At 36.7% G+C, this 22,737-nt stretch overlaps 1 protein-coding gene across 2 annotated transcripts in view; it reads right to left on the reverse strand.

The window, feature by feature from the left end:
- Positions 1 to 22,737, reverse strand: part of CCSER1 (coiled-coil serine rich protein 1) — a 603,756-nt gene that overhangs the window by 225,681 nt on the left and 355,338 nt on the right. The window lies entirely within an intron of this gene.

The raw sequence follows: 22,737 nt of genomic DNA on the forward strand, positions 1-22,737 counted from the left end.
AATTGCATTTCAAGTTAATTGACTCTCAAGTTCTCATATTATTTGATTCAAGGCAAGGTATGCACATCACTACATTGCCTAAACAGCAGAAATAAGTCAACTCCTCAGTGACCCTTATCTCCAGTATTTCAACCCTTTAAATAAGGGTTGGAGGAAAACATAATTCAGACTGATCTCATCACTTGTACAAAACACTTGAGCCCAAATTTGCTGATGTTAACAACCAAGTTAAAACTGAATTCATGGAAAAGCAAATCCCAGTTCTCAAAGAAATGGTTTCTCTTCCTGAGGTTTGAATTTACTAGTCCACTCACTTCTACATATTTAAAAAACAGGCATTATGATATATCTACTATCTTATTTTACCACATTTTACTGCTGAGAAGCTCCATGAATTTTCAAGTTACAAACATAGATATTGAGTGTTCAAGTAAGATAGCAACTGAAGCAACACCATCATTAAACTGTGTATCTGATCTAATGGAACATTTCTGTTCTTTCTGTATGGATTCACAAATATATATTTTGAAAAAGCAGAGAGAAAAAAAGAAAAACATAATAAATCCAAATATTTATTAAGGCAGCAAATTAACCAGAAAGCTAGAAAGGTTGGAATAACAAATATTCTTTCCTTTCCCAGAGCTGCTCCTTTAACTATGTATATGCAGTGAGATCCATTTTTAACATATCCAAGTTCTGACACCACATTAACATGGTAACATTTTTTATTTATATTTTGCAAGCTAACTAATAAAATGGGAAAAAGTGAAAATTTCTACAAGTCTAGGTACTGGAAAACAAAGTTTGAAACTGAAACTCTCTTTTTTCTTCTCAAGTAGAGCAAAAGAGAAGATTAAAGATCTTTGCAAGCCAGGTAGCACACTTTCACATGGATTCAGAACAAAGAAGAGAGTTACCTGGATATCTACTCACACAACAGCCCTCTACCACCCTCACAGCATTACTCCTAAGGATGATTAATATTATCAGGTAGCATTTTAAAGTAATTTTTAAAGTTTTCTCCTTAAAAGGATAAGGAAAGCAAAAGGAAAGGGTAAACAAAATGGGTACCTTTGCCTTTCTAAGGACTAAGAAGGGACCAAGTAATTTATTGAAAAAATATTTTTAGGATCAGCCAAAGTACTTCTGAGTGACTTTTTTTTAAAGTGCGAGCATCTTTTCTTACCATCCTGTGTGTTGTTATTGCTTCTTATTAAAATAAGCAGCACAAAAGTACATTTGTAGGTGACACGGAAAAGAGCATGAAAAACTTCTATTTCCTGGGTCGATCCTAATTAGTGAAAAGGCAGGAAGAGCTGATGGCTGATTTAACAGCAATATTGCCAAGAACATTCACTGCACCCCTCTCTCTCTCTGAAGTACCTGTGTGTGTTTTGAGGGGAGAGAGAGAAAAGCTATATGGAAGGACATTTTCTCAAACATTGCAGTTGCTTCCATTATTGAGATTACTGATTTTGGCATTTCAACACCCACAGTGAAAAGCATTAGATCATGATCAATAAAGATCATGTTTCTGCCTATTTCTTCACAGGGGAATAAGTTCACACATAGTTTATATCTCAAACTAGCTCTGGTACTAGAGTGTCATGATTTGACTACTTACTATTTTATTACTATGTTTGTAATAAGTCACCAGAAGGTGCTGAAATGGGAAGACAACACATATCAGCTGATAACTGATGCAAGTAAAAATATTACAAGTAAATGAGAAAAGTGAAATGTAAGATAAAAAAAGTAAGAAATGTAAGACAAAGAAAACAGCTTAAGTCTTCCCCACTGAAAGGCAGATAGGAAAAAAGTAGTTATTTAGATTTAGGGAGTCAGCAGGAGTTGATATTGATACATCTTGAAACATGACACTGGTTTTCTAAAATATTTCTTCTCTGAACAGGAGAGTATCAAAATAATTTTCACAGCTTTGACTGCAAACATGTCGAAGTTATTTTTTGAGACTGTTTTCTTATTCCATTCCCTACCAGTGACAGCATGGTGACCACTTGTGGTGCTTTGTTTAATTGCAAATTCCAAAGAGAAAATGCTTGACAACTACTTCAAATGGTCACATTAAATCAAGGAGCAAAACTTACTGCTCCAGCTACTTAAAAGGAAACCTCTATTGTCCAGTAGAGCTGTGGCTTCAATCCTCATAAATTATATTTTGTCTAGTAGATAGCATATTAAATATTTTTTCCTAATGGCTGTTTCACCTTTATTGTTACTTAGTTTAAAATATAAAATATCATAAATTAACTTTTTACCTCTGTCTGCTATAATCTGTACAGATTATTCTAAGACTTCATGAAAATAAAAGTAGTGTTTTAATGTTTTGTCTCAGCATACACCCAGAACAGCCTCCAACAGCCACAAACACTGCAGTCAGATTTACAACTTACTTGTAATTATTTCTCTTAACTCAGGCATTAATCCCACTGAGAATAACAACTTATGTTCACCACAGAACTGGGGAGAAAAAGCTGTTCTTCAGAAGACTTATAAAAATGCAAAGTCTTTTAATTCTGATGTGCTTCGGGATTAAACTTAATCAACAGCAGCAGTTAGGCAGAGAGCAAAGGGATAACAAGTAGAAAAAAACCTGCTTTCCACCATCTATTCTACCTAATTTACAGACTACAATGAGCTACAGAATTGACTTTATGACAGCTATTTCCATAGAAATTGAGTCCCTATTGGTTTGAGTCTCAGTTTGGGAAGAAAACATATGATACCCAGCATAGCTCCAGCGATCAGCTGCAGTACAGCTGAGTCACATCACACTTGAAAACACTTTGTGAAGCCCAGCAAGAAGCCCAGCTGTCTCTTGAGCACAGCATGAGAAAACAGCTACAACTTGGTTCAGCTGTCCACACATAAATGTACTATGAACTGAGGTGCTACATAGCCACAACAAATTTAGAAGCATTACTCTGGAACCACAGTGACAAACAGGTGTGACCATCCCCAAGGGGACTATTCCACTGATCAAGAGAAAAACATGAGAAAACTCAATGGAAATGCATCCAAGTATGCCTAAATGCAGGTTTCACTGAGGGTTCTAGTGCTGTCAAATCACTGTAAACAACAAAACTACACAGAATCTCAAAGAACATTCCATTGCTTTCACATAGGACTCTTACACAAACCAAAAGAGTTTTTCAGTTTTTACATTATGAGACTTTTGCAAAACACAAGGCAAATTTCTATGCATATGATAAATATGGCATCTGCCATGAAAGACAGCACACCTTCTGCTTTGATTTCTGTCAGATCACAATATCCAGGTAAAAATCAAGAAGGGCTAAGACAAGCCTGTCTCCAAGCAGTTTGCAATACTTCAAGAATTAGTTACTGCCAAGTCTGAACACATCTGATGGAAAAAAGACAGTTTCTAAAAATGCAATCACTTCATAACAGGTCTTTGAAGATCAATAATACTTATCAAGGTTTAAAATCTCTGACAGAGTCACAAGTCCTGCCATAGACACGCCAGCTAACCTGACAGTACTGCAAAGTAAAACTAGATCCTAACCAGAGAGGGTTATTGCTGTTTTAAGTTTTGAAAGCCTTATAATCCCAAGTATTGCCTTAAACTTTTCATCCCCAAGTTCTGCACTATAAAAACTCTTGCTGAGTGCTGTATGACCTTACCAATAAGAGACAACTGCAAACTTTGAGAGCCCAGTCTATCTAATCAGAAAGAGAAAACACACAAAAAGTGAATCTCCTAGCCCACTGAGCTGACAAATGTCAGAGACAGGAAAACAGTCTTTAAAATGGTATGTTCTGACTCATTTATTTGACTGGAAGGTGCTGTACTGTACAATTTGCTACTACCACAGTGTATGTGCTGCAAAATTAAAAATAAATGTTTACAGGTATGCAAAACCATCTCAGACTTTCAGAACAAGGATTTTGCAAATATACCTGAGATTTTAAGTTATTTTTCAATAGCACCCAGGGAAAATGCTTTAAAATACAGCATTTAACAGTGGGGGATATCTGTTTGTTCCATGTGAAAAAAATCCCTATTTAATTTCTTGGAGAATTTCTTAACAATAGATGTATTTTGATTAATTACTTACTATTCTACCTGTTGCATCAACAGAATGCTAAACTATTATTAGAATTTATGATTTATATTTTAAAGCAATACCCATATATTGTTTATTTCTATCATTCAGTCATTCAGTAAATCTGAATAGCAAATTGTCATTTTCTTAGTGATTATGGCTTCCATGGCTACTTTTAGATATAGACCTATGTAAACAGATCACTAAAAAAATAAGAGGAACTTTTCTACTGATCATAGCTCAAAAACAAACAAACAAAAAACCACCAAAAATCCCACCAAAAACAACTACAAAAAAACCAAACAAACAAAAAAAAAACCCCAAAAAACAAACAAACAAGAAGAACAAAAAACCACACATAAAAGTCACATACTCACATATGGCCCAGACATGGCCATGCATACTTTGAATAATGCAATGCAATAAAAAATTTATGTTGTCACATTCTGTGAATAATATGGCCAGAACAAGTGATGCCAATCTTAACACCCCAACAACAAAACCAAAAAACCAAAACCTGAGAAAGTTATTCGGAGGAAAGGAAACAGAAGCAGCTGTGCAGTCACAACCCTTCAAAAGGCTGACATTTCAAGTACAGGAGCTCATGTAGAAATTATCTCGACAAATAGCCTTGAACCTTTAATAGGTATCATTGTTAGTTTTAATTTGTGTTGTGGTTGCACCCAGATGTCCAAGAAGATATTACCAAGTCTTACTGTAGCTCATCTGCTAGAGAAGAGTATCTCTTTCAGCCCATATATCCTTGGGTTATCACTGCTACACCGACTGCTAGGACCACCCAGACATATAAAATCCTGTCCCAAAATATAAAACACCTAGCAGATAAGATGAGGAGACAGTATAACCCCAGTTTGCTAACTCAGAAATGGTGGTACTGGGACACTAAGCCCTACACAGCAGCAAAACACACAAAAAACCCACGTAAGCACTATTGGCTTAATCATCCCATAAATAGTTGAAGAAAAATCTTAAGTGATTTCATGTGAAGGTACATGAAGAGTGATGGAGTGCTGCATAAATATGTAGCCCACATCTTGTGTCCTGGAAAAGCAGGCTTCCTCACACCACTAAATTCAACACACTCACTTTAGGCTAGGAATTTCTGGGCTGAGTTACCTTCTCAGAGCCCAAAGCAGAAGAGTATTCAGTACAAAACTGAACTGGAAGATAACTTCAAAGGAGAGCTACACATTAGGGTTCAAAGATTCAACTTGTATGTCAGTGATTCACAGTGCTTTTACACAGCATTTTTATCTAAATGGACATCACAAACTGGCAGTAGAATTCTCTTCAATTAGTGCTCTTATTTACTTAACTGAACAGTATTAATTAGCCCCTCTTAAGATATGAAACAACTTACCAGTTTTTTACACACCAGTTTTTGCCCCTTCATGTCTAAAGCACTTGATCATCAAAATAAGCAAGTTTAAATCCATTTAAGGTCTGCTTTTCTCTTATTTACTATCTGAAAATGGAGATGAGACAGTCTCTAATTAAATTGCTTGCAAACTCACGTTCAGGTTTTTCAGAAATAACTGCAACTTAGAAAATCATACTCCTTGAACAAGGAAATAAACATATTTATTTCAAGTATTTGTCTCATGGGGGTTGCACGTTACCTCTCTCAGTCTAGCATGAGCTAACTAAGAACCTGGATAGGAAAATATGGATTAGATAGTATATTCCTGCCTTTCTGCTTTCACTGAAATATACTGCAATAACATAACCTCTAGGTGGTATGCTCATAATTCAGCGGGCAGTGTCATGCTGACACACATACACAAGGCTAACATGTAAATGGACACAAACCTACTAAATTTAGTTAAGAAAGGAAGCACTGTTTATAACTTTGGGTTTTTTTCTTCCTTTATACCTTTTCAGCACAACCACATTTATCACTTTTATGGTGTACATGACTTTAAATGCTGCCAGGTTCTGCATGGGTACACAAACAGAATTTCAGTCTGTCCAAAACATCTGCTTTGAAAAGGCTGGAGTTATTTTTTTGTAACTTCTTTCATGTTTTTTTTGGTGAATATCCCTATTCATCAAAAGAAAAGCTCTCTGCTTAAAAAGATACAGTACAACATAACAGCATTATCAAAATCCTCTAGCATTACCAACAGATGCTTCTGCAAAAACTTTAATATAAGGCTTTACTTGGGGAAGCTGTTTCATTAACTTCTGAAATTATCCAAGGCGTTTATTCACCTTTTGTTACGTTTTCCTTCCCTACCTACCAGTGAAATGCTAACATCCTTTAGGTCTCAAAGAGGAGATATTTATGAGCATTGCCTATCAAATATTTCAGTTGGTTTGAGGTTTCCTTTGTCTCTGTGCACAGAGGGACATTGGTGGGATGTGATTCACATTAGTGCCAGTCACCTGATGCACAGATTTAACAACATGCATTAGACAGAGTGCAAAAATCATTAAATCATCACAGTCCAAATTGCAACTGTTGTTTATTGAAGGCTTCTGGCATTAATTAAACCTCACATAGCTAAGTATTTACAACAATTTCACAGATTGCTGTCCTGAGGAATGAGATTCACAATTGTGGCATTAGGAGCATACAGTACAAAGGCAATGGAAGGGTCATTTGTGAGTTCTCCCAACAGCAACTGCATGAGGAAGGCAGATTTTGATCATCTGTTGGTCAAATGAATAGAGTAAAATAATCACATAAATCAAGTAATTGCTGCCACCATGGAAATCAACAAATCCCTGGACCAATCTCTGTGCTAAATAAGGCTGCAGTTTTTTCACTGATTTCAACAACATATAATCCCTGCATCATTGTAAATATATCCAGCAATATTGAAAACAACCCACAGCTTCCACTCTGAGCTGTTTTCTCTATGAATCTAAGTCAATTACTCAATACATTTTGGCAGGTGTTTTGGACAGAACCATCAGTTTGGGTTTAGCACAGCCAGAAAAGAACAATTCTTTGACTTGCTTTTGTCCTGCACTGGTGTGCAGCCCATTCAATGCACACATTCAAATGCACATGTTGGAAGTGATCACACTGCCTGTCCCTCTAATTATTTTTTTACAGTGGTCAACTCTAACTGGTACAAGCAACAGAGTGACTTTCATGAAAATCTGGATGGAAAAGGAGGGCCTTAGCTGGCAAGGGGCTTCAGCAGGAGCTGCAACCTGAAAGTCAGCCCACAGGTAACCAGCAGGGAGCTGTGAAGCTTCTTCTGCCCAGGTAACACTCTGGAGCCCAGAAGGGTTTTTAGGGATTATATGGGAAAGCGAGGCAAGGAGAATTATAGGGAAACAGAGAGCTTCAATAAAGGACTAAGGGGACATACTCAGGATTTAGCAGTAGAGCTCAGGAAAAAGCTTCAGTCACTACACCAGGCACTCATACTGCAAAGACTTTTTCCTGGGCAATTAACTGCTTAAGCAAGGACCAAAAGGCACTTTTACCCTTTGTGAACCTTCTCTCAGGGGAAGTCACAGCATGGTTTTTGCCAGTAATTGACACTGGAATGTTATTAAAGTAGATAGCTTTTTACTGTGAGTTCAGGTTCATCATTCATGCCCTCCATTTTTACCCAGTCACCTCAACTGAGACACTGAAAATTAAGTTTGAAGCACATCATATTCAATTCACTAAGACAAAACCAACACACTTTAATATGCATTATCAGGTATTCCAAACAGTATTGCAAGGCCCACAAGTAATTTTCAGCAGCTCTGTACTACTTTGTCTAAGCAAAATAGTTGTGACCAGACAACATTTTCATTCACTTTTACAACACCAAAGCAATCCAGAAGTGAGGAGCATATCAATCTCCCCTTCTTTCAGACATGTCTTTAATTAACTCAGAAACTTCCCCAATGATGGGAGTTTGACTTTGTGAGAGCTGTGAGAATGTTACAAATTCTACAGCAAATAATTTGGATACCAGGACTCAGTCAAGCATTTTAGCAATAATATTTTGACTTCAACTGGTGAAACTAACTAAATATGTAGCAAAGTATTTTCATTATCATCTAAAAATTTGAGCTTTCCAAGCATCTGCAAATGATAATAACAAGTATGATATTGTACAAGGAAAGTAACCATTACATTCAAGTTTTTGGTATGATGGCTATACAAAAAGGCAACTGTTGCACAAAGAATTGAAATAAGATTCATTTTACTATTTCCAGAAGAATTACAGGATCTTCAGGAAAGGGTACTGAAAAAAGATCTGGCATTTTTTCTTCCTTTTAAAACTACAATTTCTCATTGTTTAAGGAAATGGTGACTATACCTTTATTTCCCACTGACATATTTCATAAGCAAAACATGTTACTATGGTCCCCAGATTGCTGCTGCAATCAAAGCAAAAAGGATGACTTATAATCATGACCATAAAGCAGCTGTCACATAAAACTGTTCAAGGAGGGGAAATCACAACTGAAACTAGGATATATTAATAAAAACATGAGAATTACATTATATGAGTCTAAAGACACACCCTGATACTTCTTATAGTGTTTCTCAGACAAAAGAGGAATACATTTTCATTTTGCCTCAGAAAATAGAAGTGAAAAAGATGAAGGGGAATCCACGGCACTTGAAAAACATTAATAGCCAGTTTGCACTGAAACATAAATTCACTCTATCAAATAAACCATCTTTATTGTCTCATAATCAGCCTGTTGGAACACTATTGTTGATAACAATTTTTCAGCTAAAATTTTTACAAGTGTTTTTTAATGCTGTCCCAGTGCTGTCTGAGCTCATTGTGTGTACCTATAATGAAAAAAGGATTTGTCTGCAAATGCTGCTTTTAGATAAGCCAGTGTTGCCAAGGAAGATGCCTCATTTCTCAACACACACAGAAGAGAGATGAATCCTGTCTGTTGGCCAAAGACCAGGGACTCCCTCTGATATCCAAGTGCAAACCAAAAAAGACAGCTTTGAAACAAAAGCACTTTCAAGCTAGGCAGGTTAAAAGATGCAATGAATGGCTGCAGTAGAAGATGGAGCTATAAAACTACAAACATGGTCCAGTTACACTACACCAGTGAGCAGCAGAAATCCTTTGGGGGTTAATAAATAAACAGGTAAAAAGCAGTTCAGGAGATCCCTTGAGCTGCAAACTGATGGACTGGGAGAGCACTGAAGAAAATATTGAATTTCTTCAAATGCCAGCTTTTCTGAAAGCAGCTGCTTGTGGCCACCACTGGAAACAGACAGCTCAAGGGCTGGATAAACCCTTGCACTGACCCAGTTCAGATTTTCTCATTTTATATTCCAAAGACTAACACAAATCCACTCTGGTTTGTAAGACTTAAATATCAGACTCCCAAGAACCCAGCTCATATTGTTACAATGGACAAGAAAATTGGTTTCCTCTGCTTTTCATCCAGCCATTCCTTGTTTCTTAGTACCTAAAGGATACTTTGTGTAGACACAATAAAACCAAACCCTCTAATATAAAAGAAATCCAGACAACCTATTTTAACCTGTAACTCTTCGGGAACCATATGGCAGCTCTCTCAATTTTCAAAATTTCAAGCTGAATGGAAATTATCAAACATGCTAAAGAAACAGGTGTGTTATTAACACAGAAGTGAAAAGATACTCTAAAAGACCCTCAAATGATGCATCCAAAAGCATTTCAGTGAGACCTTGGGGATTGCAACCTGTGCCTCTACACCATACTATTGATATTTGGTTCAGATTTCTGTTTTCCTCATAAACTTCCTGCACTGTCCTCTCTAAGATATCTGTGGACTTAAAAATTAAGTATCACCTACAATCATTAAGTGCAAGCTGTGTAAAAAGCTAAGCCCATTTTTGTTCACTGATAATTTAACAAAGTCAAAAAAGGTAAAAATCTTGATTTTGCTGTGTTCCTTAAATAGGTTTAGCAGAACCCAAATTAGACCATGTCCTTCTGGGGTTTGGAGTTGGGTTTTTTTTAATCCAATTATTCAATCCATTTGTTTCCTGATTATCTACTGCTGAAACTCAAACTGGTTCAACAGGCCAACAACTCAGAACATCACTGAATTCTCAAAACTAGATGCATATGAATAAACTGGTTCAGATCCCTGCCAATTTGATAATCACAGAGGGTTTGACATTTTTGTGTCTTGAGCATTTATGGCACATTATTCCATTCATGGCAACCAAGAGTCTCATTCCTCCAAATACAACTCATTTACAGAAGGCTGTCACATGTCTATTTCCAAACTGCATAAAAAATGAAATACAAAAGCAGAAAACAAAACAGAATTACTTGAGCAAACATAATTTATAAAGTACAGATACGGTAGATGTAACTTGTCTTCTGTGGAAAACTAGCTGAGTTTTTCACAAGTTCCACAGAATTCCTCAAATAGATTGTCTTAAGCTTTCAGGTTCTTCTAGCTATTTGTTTTAGAAATGCTGCAGAAAAAAATGGACTTGTTATTTACAAGCACCACTCTATATCAAGACTGGAAAGCTTGAAAAGTGATGTAGTGTTCAATATCCTTAAGAAGAGATGTTCAGTTTATTCTGATTACACTGGCTTTTCCAGCATCCCTTACAGAGACAGTATTTGCTTTCCTGTCAGAATATGCATACAAGCAGAAGCAAAGAAAGCAATTACATTTTGAAGTGCCCAAATTGCACCCAACCTGTGAAAGATTTAATTGTTTTTGGCAGCCTAAGTGTCCGATTCTACTACAGTCACTATGGTAGACATTATAAACAGGTGAATTTGCGCCTTTTTTCTGTTCTTCTGAGTGCACTTCATTTCTATCCTAGCCTGAGCTTGTTTTCCTAAGGCACTCCAGTGATCTTCCATGACAACTGATCCTATATATTTAGCTCAGTCCCATCCACGTGCAAAGTTCTACCTGCTGGAATATAATGTTCCATTAGTTGTTTGTTTTGTTTATTTATTGATCCTGGTGGAGGTGACTACACAGCCTCACAACTAGAAGGAAACCACAGCACCCAGAGACATAGTCAAAGAACTTGCACAAAACACACATGGAACACACATAAAACAAATAATTTTTTTGCCAGTGGATATAGAAACACTGGGGTTATAAGAGAACTTCAGATGACCATATTTAGTCCTACAGCTGGTCTCTCATCAGCTCAGGTGGTACTATTGAGGTTTAGCTTCCTTAGGTTGATGTAATTTGTGTGATTTTTACACTGTTAGAGACCCAAAACCACATTTTATTCCCATCATAAAAACCAACAATAAAAATAAAAAAAAACACCAACCAAAACAGCTCCCTCCCCTCCCCCCAATTGCACATGCAGCTTCCTCATTATTAGCAATCAGGATAGTTAAGAATTGGACTCAAAGGCTACAAAACTAAAATTCTGACACAAAATTCTCAGTTCTATTAATCTGAGTTCAATTTATCTTTTCATCTGCACTAGATTTGAGATGACCACGTCTTGTACTCTTTGCTTTCCACTCATGTGTCTCCTTGGAGACCTGCTCCTTCCTTATTTTGTAACTTTTCCTGGTCCTTTCTTTCCTTGCTATGAAATGGCTGAAAACCTTTGTTCTTTTCCTGCCCCTGAAACACTTGGCTCTTCCCTTTAGACTTCAGTCTCTGGTATGTGCAATCCTGAAATCCAAGGTCTCTCCCCACTGCAAAACTTGAGTTCAGGGGCAGCCACAAGAGTTGGCGTCTCAAGTGCCAGGGTTGCCATCTTTTTTAAAAGTTCTTTCTGAAGCAGTAAAGGTGCTCACTTGACTGCAGAAGTTATCTATGAACTGATACTTTTATGGCTTTGGAACATCCTGAGGCATGAAAATACAAACACAGCATCTTTGTTATTCTCCTTACCTTTTTTTTTTTTTTTTCCCAGCAAGAAGCAGAGCACTTGTTTTCTCTGTCACAGGAAAACTTACAAACTGAGTATATTTCTTTTATATTGTGTCCTAGATGTGGATCTAGACTAAGAGCCCTTTAGAGGGCAGGGTGATGTCCCTCACTTTCTGCTTCCTCTTCCAACCACTGCCTCACATGGGATTTTTTTGTTCCTCCATCTGGCTCCAGGGAAGCAACCAGAAGTGGAGCTACAGCTGAGTGTGCAGCTGGGACTCCACAGTGTCACCCTGAGTTCAGGACCTCCTAGTGACACTATGGCAGAGCAGCACAGCCTCCACCACACTGCATATGATGCCAGTCTTCACCCTATCTTCCTATTCTTCCAGAACTCCACTGCTTTCCACAAAACTGCCTGCACAGCTCAGATTTTATAGAAACAGCTGAGTCAACTGGGGCATTAAATAGGTCAATGTGGAGGACACAGCCAATGCCCCCCTGTCAATACACAGTCCTGCATTACCAAGTTCTCACAAGAGAAACTAAGACCACCTTTTTCATTAATGTGCAGTCCCCAGAGCTGGCACATGGACCATATTGGGCTTCATCAGAGACAGGTAAGAACGCTTTTAATGAAATGGAATCTTTTATAGATCTTGTCCTAGAAGCTAGCTGATGTTGATTCCTTAGCTTATCATGGCAGGAAAAAACAGCCCTATGCTGTATGCTGACCTTACATGGTTCAAAGTGGAAAAAGAATACATTTTCTATAAAATTTCAGTAAATATATGTTTATGCACAGACCCCAAAGTTAGTGAAGGAAAGGAAAGGAGGTGCTCCAGACCTGGAACAGAGATTCCCCTGCAGCCTGAGGTAAAGCCTGAATGAAGAAGCTGTGCCCCTGCAGCCCACGGAGGTTCATGGTGAAGAGAGAGCCACCTGCAGCCTGAGGAAAACTCCATGATGGAGCAGGTAGATGGGCAAAGGAGCCTCTTACTCTGTCTAGATCCTGTGCTTGGAGGGGAGATTCCCAGCAGGACTTGTGGCCCCACAGAGAGAGGAGACCACACCAGAGGAGGTCTGCTGGCAGGACCTGTGACCCCATGGGCACTGACCCTGGAACAGTCTGTTCCTGAAAGACTGGACCCTGTGCAAGGGATCCATGCTGGAACAGTCTGTGAAGAACTGCAGTTCGTGGGAAGGACCATGATGAAAAGGTTGGTGGAGGACTGTCCCCTGTGGGAGGAACTGATGCTGGAGCAGGGCAAGAGTGTGAGGAAGCTGCCCCATGATAAGCAAGGAGCTGCAGAGACAGTGTGTGATGAACTGAGCACAACCCCATTCCCTGACCCCTGCAATGCTGTCACAGGGGGCTAGAGCAAATCCAGAGCAAAGCTAAGCCTGGGAAGAAGGGACGGGTGAGCAAAAGGCTTTGTTAAAGATTTGATTTTACTTGTCTTTAACCTGATTTGATTGGCAACAAATTAAACTGACATCCACAAGTCAAGTCTGTTTGTGTCAGTAATGGGTGTGTGACCTCTCTGTGTCTTATCTCAACACACAGAGCCTTTCATTCCACTTTCTCTCCCCTGTCCAGCTGATGAGGGGGACTGATGGACCAGCTTTGGTGGGCACCTGGTGCTCAGCCATGGTCAGCCCACTTGGGCCTGCAGAGATGTGCCCCCAGACGAGTGGGATGAAATTCTGCATGTACCAGCAGCACAGAAGTGTATCACCGCACTGGGCCTTTACTGCCGGAGGGCAAAATGATGGAAAACCTTGTTACAGTGTCCAAAAGAAATGTTACAAATTCTGTTTACATATCTCATAAATACAACGGTATAACAACAGTCTCAACTACTAAAGTTATACCTGGCAGAGTGGAAGTAGCTGCTTTGCACTCTAGAAAAACGCAAAGGTTTTGAATTTAATTAAACACATATTTTTAGCAATTCATTCTCAGGCAGGAAAAAATAAAAAGAAAAACTCCAAATTGCATTGTCTTTGATGCTACCCTTCCAGGGAAATCTTTAAATTGAACACAATGAGAGATCCAAGGTCAAAAGGGAAAGGATTGTGATGTACCATACCTCTCTCTGAGATACCCTTTCCTCTTCTATTTTCATTCATTTTGCAGTTCAGAAAGGTAGTCACCAGAAATTCAATGTTCTGTATCAATGATTCTCACCAAATTGCCTTGCAGTACAGGTCACACAGTTCATATACTCCCCCCTGTTCTGTCTGTTCATGTGTTTCAGCTGACTGCTTCAGACAGGTGGTTTCTTTATCCATCTCTGAATTTCTGTTCCCTCCAGTTACTGAGTGGTAGTCTCAGGTTGCTACTCTGAAAGAACAGTAATTCTGATTTCCCCAAGTGTACTGTGTCATTACAATCTGTCAGGTTAGCATATCCAGCTTATCACTTCATTCCCCATCCAAAAAAGGAAGCTCCAAAACAATGTATACCCTTTAGACTTCTTTTGCAAAAGTAAACCATGAGCACATCATCATGTTTTAGTCACAAGCACAATGATAGAATACTTCAGTGGAATATCAAACTAAGTAACTTTGTGGAAAATCTGGAGAAAAACAGGAAGATCCTCCTGCATGCTTGAGCAAATATTATTATTTATACAATTCAGAATGTCACAAAATTAGTTATCTAGACTCTGAAATCTACCATGAAACTATTTCCTACGTGTGAAACAATGTGAAAGTAGAAACATATTTCTTAAAATGATTTGGGACCGTGGGAAATCAAGTGCAGTCAGACATTAGTTCAGGCAAAATATTCCAGCAAATCAGGTTCAAAAGATGAAATGAAATTACAAAAAACGCACCCCAAACAAACAAACAAGAAATAAGTTCAGTTATACAGCAGCAAGCTGGAAAAAAAATTGTTTGTATGTCAAAGACATCGTTTTTAGTATGATAAAGAGCACTGCTTTCTAAATCCTGTGCGGGATTTTTTTTTGCTTTGAGTTTTTGCTGGTCTGTTTTAATAGAACACCACTAAAGAAGCATACTGCCCTATTATTTGTTCTGTAATAGTAAAAACCTTACAAAACACTGGGGAACATTTACTGTTTCTCAAAAGGGAGTTTTCCCAAAACAATAGTTTCAATTAAGTTCAGCCTTCTCAGGTTTCTTTTTTCTTAACAATTACTTTATCTTGGGAATTTTGCTGTTTTGTTTTAGGGTTAAGTGTTTAATTTGTTATCAAAAAATTAATCCATGTGAAATACAACTTTTTAATTGATTTCTAAAGCCTCCATCATCCAGCAGCAATTACTGGCATGAATGGGGAAATTTTCAAGGCTTAGCTCACAAGGATTTACACCTTGAGTTTGGCAGAAAAGAAAAAACAAAATCTGAACTACATAGCGTACAATGACTAATATTGCATTATTAAATGCAATAAACTCTCATCAGAAGATTAATTTCTCCCTTTTTTTAGGGGTTGGGGTGAGGAGGGGGGAAAGTAGGATGGTGGCCCACATAACTGGAATTCTTATCACTGCCAGCAGGAATATGAGCAGAAATAAAGCCAGTCTTCTGTACCTCCCAAGGGAGCACTTTGCAGCCTTCATTTTCCTTCAAGGTTTTGTAATTATATTTCCATAATTTATTAATATAAACAATATTATGACTTAGGTACTTCTTAATTTTATCCCACAAAAAGAGCAAGTTTGAATTTTCCACTTATCACTGTAATAGCCAACTTATTAAAAATGTGTAGCAGACCTAAGTGATAACAGGTTATCCTCGCTTTCCAATATTTCTTTTAGAACTATCTTTTACATATTTCCCTGGAAGAGAGATACTTGAACAATTTGGCTTTCTTCACTGTAAAGTGACTCAATCAAAATGAAATTCATGTAGCTGGTTGATGGACCAGCTTGTGAAACCAAGTTGTAAAATTTTGGGGTGGGTTTTTTGGGGGTGTGAGGGGTATGGATTATTTTTGGTTTGGGGTTTTGATTTGTTATGTTTTTTATTACAATGCAGTTTCGGATAAAGCTGTTAAATCCATAAATAACCCATTTTTCAAGTGCTGGAAGCACACAATTATGTGTATTAGCTTCCATGAGGCTCTCAAATACCAATTGTATTTGAAGACTTATTCAATTTTCAAGGTAAGGACCCAGAACCCAAAATTTAATGAGAATTTTAAAATATCACAAGATAAGCATTTAGTCTACAAAACTTGTCTCTCTGATAAATTCATGCCCTTAAACCAGAAAAGCAGAGAAAAGGGAGTTAAGTACTCTCTTCCTATAGCATCTGACTAACAACACATTATTTCACCAACTGAATTAAGTTCTGAAAGGCCAGTGAGCAACAACTGTCCCTATCAACTTGTTAAGTAAAAATAACTTTAATGAAAACCTGAAGCATCAGCCCAGAAGTAAAGGCATTTAAAAAAAACCCATAAACACAAGAAATTAAGTTGCAGAAAATGAAGGGTATTTCAGAAAATACTATGAAAACTAGATCCTGGAGTTTGAAGAATGGGTGTTTTGAGCATGAAATTCTAGAGAACGCACCAGTTTGTTTCTTTTTATTTACGGTAATGTTTAGCAGATATTATTTCTTTTCTTCTGTACACTGAAATAGTCAATCAAATAGCTACTTATTCAATGTACCTTGTATTTCTTATGAATATGGTAACTTTCAATTACACTATGATTAAAATTGTTAAAAGAATCAGACTGAAAATGTTTCAGTGCAGTACTGCCTTTGGTCTTCAAGTTATGGTAACAAATCTAGAATTTGCAAAGGTTGAAGCCAATGAAGATTGATATATTATACATAGTGAATTTGCATCACATTTCAGCTTCAGTATCACAGTGTGAATCCAAAAAACATCAATCAAAATCGCTACATCATCATCACCATACCTTTGGGTATAAAACAGGACAAAAACTTATATTTGATCTCACGCAAGTGACAAAGTAATTTCATCACCATATTCCTAATACCATCTTATTACCATTATACTATTAATGTGGAAAGGTAAACTTGCAAGCACTTGCAGTTCAAGTACAGGCTTTACTTTGCAGTCAAAGGGTTTTAGTTTCTCAATAATTATTTCTGTTATGCATTGTTACACTGTGATAGCCATCTAATAATGAGATTTTAATATTTTTTTAAGTTTCACATAAAATGGCATATCTGGGGAAAAATAAAACCCACACTTCCTTTACAAAGAGCAACGAAACAGGGATGCAGAAATTAAGAATACAAGTAGTGAACTAAACAAGTCGCTCTAATATAATGGGAAAAAACCTGAAAAAAAATCACTAAAATAAGCATCTGAGAGTTTAGGGAGCCACGAAAGATGGTTACGAAGGAGACACAGTCTCTGCTTATTAACTGCATACATAAAGGCTTTCTACCAAGAACACCAGCTGGTGGCTGCACAGACCTCCCAGCAAGAGGACAGGTAGGGACCTTGCTTTGTAGCAAAGAGCTCCTGTACAAACTGGGGTATTTCAGTGTGTCAACACAGGTACCACAGGTGCCAGACCACCGAGAACTTAGACCAGAAGAACAGATGACGAGAAAGGCATGCCTAAAGCTTGGTTGGTTTGGTGAAGCAAGAACACGAAATAACTAGATTTTATAAACCTCTGGATTTATATAATCATGTAAGAATACATTTCTTACATGAAATACCACTAGGACCAGCCTGACTCACACAAAGCAAGGCAGTAGTTGGAAAACAATGCAGAGAAGCAAACTGAATCAACAAATTTCTGCCAGTATGTTTGTTTTGATCTAAAGTCTCCAGAGGGCTTGTTCCTCAAAGTACAAGTTATTATCTTGGGTATGAACTACTTCAAACTCCTAAAGCAGACATACCTTAGAATTACCTACTACTTAGATGAGTGAAAAGTGCTGGATCATGTTTTTCAAGATTGTACAGAGTTATGTACACTAAGTGCAATTGCAGATAAATTACCAGTTATATGAATTTTTGGGGTATATTGAAAAGATTCTACAAAGAATTACAGCATTCAGTATTAAATATACTATATCTGGCAATGTTCCCAGGCTACCTTCATTTCCTTTGTGGCAGCTCAATCCAATGTTTTCTATTGCACATATATGAATTCTTAACACTACAATGTCACTGAAGAGACAGGGAGCAATGGCAGCTGCTTTGCATTCCAGACCTTTTTGAACGCAGTACAACGTATTTTCTTAGACAACCAGAAACACAGGCACAGATCAGGTATCTCTAGATGCCTCTTGTTCAACAAAGCAATCTCCTAAATGTGAACGAGGTAGCAGCCATACTGTGTTCTTAAAAAGCAATGAACTTTAAAGGTATACACAGATTAGAAATCACAATTATGAAAAACATAACTATGTAAACACGTACAAAAGAATCCAAAAGTTTTAACTATCCAGAAGATATTCTAGTTTTAACTGCCTTCTGAAAATCTGTGACAGTAATATTTTGACTTCCTTATTTTACTGCATTATTTTTAAGCAGAACTGATTGAACATACTTTGCTACCAGTTCTACCCTGCCAAATTCCACTCCTCTATGCTAAATTCCACAAAATACATTTAATATATCCAAATAAAGGAAATTTGCAAATCACTAAGCATCATGTGCGTTGACCTTCGCTCCTCTTTGGAATTTGCAGTATGGTTCATTTTAGTCAAGCTGTTGAAACATTTGTGCTATAATGCATCAAATTAAGGCAACCAGCTGTGATGTTTAATTTAGGCTAAAAGTTTATGATCTACAACTACACAATACCTTAGGGAATAACTTATATTTCATGTTACTAAGCTAAATGCACTTCAAAACAGTTACAATCTTCACCACGTTTTACACAGAGCACATTGTCATTTAAGCTTTGGGTCTGTAAACAGCACAGGCATTCAGTCAAAGCTGCATATTATAGAAAATAAATGAACAAACAGTTCTAGCCTTTGCTGAAAACACAGTTTCAAAGCCTTCTGTCTAATGTGTTGTTCGATTATGGCTACATTTTATCCTTTATTATGTTTAATGGAGGTACTCCATTTGTGAGAAAGAGAGAATTAGGAAAAAAGTCATTAACTATTTTATCATAATGCACCATTTTAAGCAGTTATTTTGCTCAAACAAGTACAGTACATAGAGCTGAATAACTGTAAAATAAAACAATTAAAAAAAACCCCAAAGCCAAGCATCTTCTAACTATGAAGAACTCATGAGAGAAAATCCACTCCCACAGTGGTTGAACCATTGTATTTTTCTTGACAATGGCAATGTATAAAAGGAGAAAGGAACAACACTTTCTGAATTATTAAAAACCAATACCTTTTGTAATGTCCTGCGAGATTAATAAAGGAGATAAAAACGATGACATATATATTTATCACATGCAAAAAGTGGGAAAATCAATGCAATGAAAGTTGAAACTTCAGGCTAACCATCTAGAAAGGAACTGATTCAGCAATAAAATTGATATATGGCAAAACCATAATGCATAGTAACCAGCTTACTACTTTGTTCTATGGGTAGTTATTCTTTTAAAAAGTTTAATCTACAGATGTCGGGGCTTATAAATAATCGGAAACATAACACACATGCTGCAGCTAGAAAGGTGTTAGAGTCTTGGAAACTGAAAACTTTCTGACAATGTGCCTTCTAGTGTGGAAGCATTTTGTGGATTCCTTCTATTTGGGTTAGTGCAGCTTTTCTCATTGGGAACTGGAAAATTACGACTAGTCCAGTGAAACCTATTCAAACTTACCTCAACTAAAAAGAGGAAAAAAATTCCTGTTATTCTTATTACTCCAAGAACAATGGGAAACTCATCACCTTTAACACCAAGATACTCACAGTAATTTTAAATACATTTTAATAAAATAGATGTCCATTTTTATTTCTCTAAATGCCTTTTAATCACCACTCTGCTCCTTTGCCATATTACAATTAAGCATGATTGCAATGGGCAGTTTCATCAAGATATCATGAAATTGAGAAAGGCTGCTTGAAAGCAGATTACAATATCAACATCCTCATGACAGAACTACTACTATCTAGGGAAGGGTGAACTCTGTTACTTTCACTACCCTCTAGAATCAGAAGTCTGCTGCACTAACACTTGAAAAATTGGAGATTACCTGGTGCAAACAAAAATTTGAAATACAGTATTATTTCAAAATCTTTCTTTCAGATTCAGAAAAAAACCTCAAAATCTCAAGATGAACAAAGTCAAGCTAAGCCTTAGGATGGTTTATAATGTTGTCAACAACTATTTAAAAGATTTTTTAAGTGAAAATTCCTGACTTGATCCATATTAACACAATGATAACACAACAATCATTAAAACACTAACACAAAAGTTTAGGCAAACCCTGTGTTACCTGTACAGTCTCAAACAATGCTATAATTTTCCAGAGAGAACTAAAAACCATGAAAAAATGAAGTATTTTCAGAATACAAGATGCTGGAAGTCATAACTCTAATATAGGCAGCATTTTCAAATTATTAGAGTCTGCCATTCAAACAGACACTAGCTACAACTCAGACAGGAACAAAAAAAATACCCAAACTGCAAAATAAAGATCCAAAATAATTATATTCCAACACAAAATACTTGACAGCCAATTCCTCCTTTGTTTGCCTGCCAATACTGAAATCAGAATGTTATGTTACTCTGGCAACTGCAAACTAGATCAAGTGTCTGTAAAAGCAGGCTTTAAATTTTGTAACAAAAACACACTAGATCAAGATCTGTGGAAAAAAACCCAAATAGAACAGGAAATAACAACAACACAGCAGCCTACCACAAAAAAACCTCTAAAAACCCAAAGCACAAAAAATGAATCCTTAATTTATAATTTTCAAGGTAAAAAAAACCTCCTGAGTTAAAACATTTCGTTATTATGGTTAAGAAACACCAAGAAAATTTTAATAATGAATGATTAATAGCTAACACAGTGCATTTCAACCTCAATGGCACTTTCCTTAGTGGTCTTGTAAACACCAAAAAATGTACTAAAAAAACAAAGTCTGACTTCTTTCCCTAAAAATTAGCTGTCTCTGAGACTTCCTGGAGTCACTAGCATCTTTAAAATCTTTTGGAATCCTTGCAGGGAGGGGAAGTTAATGGTGCTTTGCTCAGATGCCTGCTCTTTTTTTTTTTTTTTTTTTTTATCAATACAATCGAGTTCCCACAAATTTTACTTCTTTATTATTCCACATAAGATGTTTGTGTTTAACAAGAAACATATGCCAGAATTCCACTTGAATTTCATTCTGGAGTTGACTTTATTTTCTCCTAACATATGCTGATGACCAAAATTGGTGGACCTTGCAGGAATAAGCATCTAAAAATGTGTAACTATCTAAATACTGTAATCAAAATTATTCATGCAGTGCATAATTTTTGAAGTGTTGCTTACAAATGGTGCACTTAGTTGAATACCACCTGAACTTGCATTTTGTAACAACATTGTAGTGCACAAAATGGAATTTTCTATCAGAAGAAATCTAGACCTACCAACACCATTAGACGCATGTATGAAAGACTGGACAATGTAATGGAAGAGACACACCTTCAAGAATCTTAATATGAAAAATAGCATTATTTGCTATTTTGTCTTGTGGAACAGGAAAAAAGCAGGCAAAGAAGTTTTCCAGAAAAAGTTCCTATTCTGCAACTCTTACTGTAATATTTTGCTGAAGCATTACCTATCAAACAATAGTAATGTTCTCTATTCTGTTCTGCAGCAGCTTTGCTGACTACAGGTTTCCTACACATTATTTTCTGATAGATAAAAATTTCAGAAAAAAACAATCCTTTTTGTAATTCTTAAAACTTGATGTTTATTTTCCCTAAGGATATGTGTATAACTTCCTTAGAAGTTTTCTTTTTTTGACAAATCAGTGAGAAGAAAAGTTGTTCTATTTTTCAAAAACAGCTATTGAATAACAACAGTTAAGATCTGAGCCCTTTTGGAGGTAAAAGTAGCAGGGGAAAGAGGCTAGGAAAGCTTGTGTTTTTCTACTAATCATATATATATATATCAGCTTTACATGAAGCAAATAAGAATATATCAGCTTTACATGAAACAAAAGGATAGTTCATAAAAATATAAGTCCTGATTATACCAAGAATTACATAGCCAAAGATTTCCGGTTAAACGTGTGAAAAGTGTTTAATTTTCTCATCATGGACTCTACTACATTCAGAACAGAAGTGACATGGCAAAAACTATGCAAACTCATTCTAAAACACACTAGCAATGTATTCTAAGTATTATATTCTACACACTTAAATTTTCCCCAGACAATCTCAAGAAAATTAGTAATTCCTAGTAGCTCTCATCTAAAACTGGTCAAAACAAGCTTTTTAAAAAGAGATGAACATAGATTTACAGCTTTAGAACTATATGGCACAGAGTAAATTCCTTTGAGGAAAATTCCCCTTTATCCTAAAGTTTCGGGACACTACCAAGAGCCAAAGGACTTAAGCAGTTTGTACATTCACTGAAGAGTCTAACAGAATGATGGAAATGCATTCTCTCCCATCCAAAATAAAAGCTTTGCTTGTCATTAGACTTTGCTTTGGAGAGATTAATAAATTACTTTATAATTACAAGGAAGACTACAGTTTAATGGGTATGGGAATGTTTTTTAAAGAAAAGCATTTTCTTTATATTAAGTTTAATTTCAATGGCTGCACAGCCATTCCAGACATGGAGTCATTCAGTCGCAAGCCACTGCAGCTCTGGCTCAGTAAACACAGATCAAACGCAGAGGGCATCTATTGTTCATGAGGACAAGGGTGTGAACCTTGCCACTCTTTCCATACCT

This window comes from Ammospiza caudacuta, chromosome 4, assembly GCF_027887145.1.
Source record: "Ammospiza caudacuta isolate bAmmCau1 chromosome 4, bAmmCau1.pri, whole genome shotgun sequence".
NCBI lineage: Eukaryota > Metazoa > Chordata > Aves > Passeriformes > Passerellidae > Ammospiza > Ammospiza caudacuta.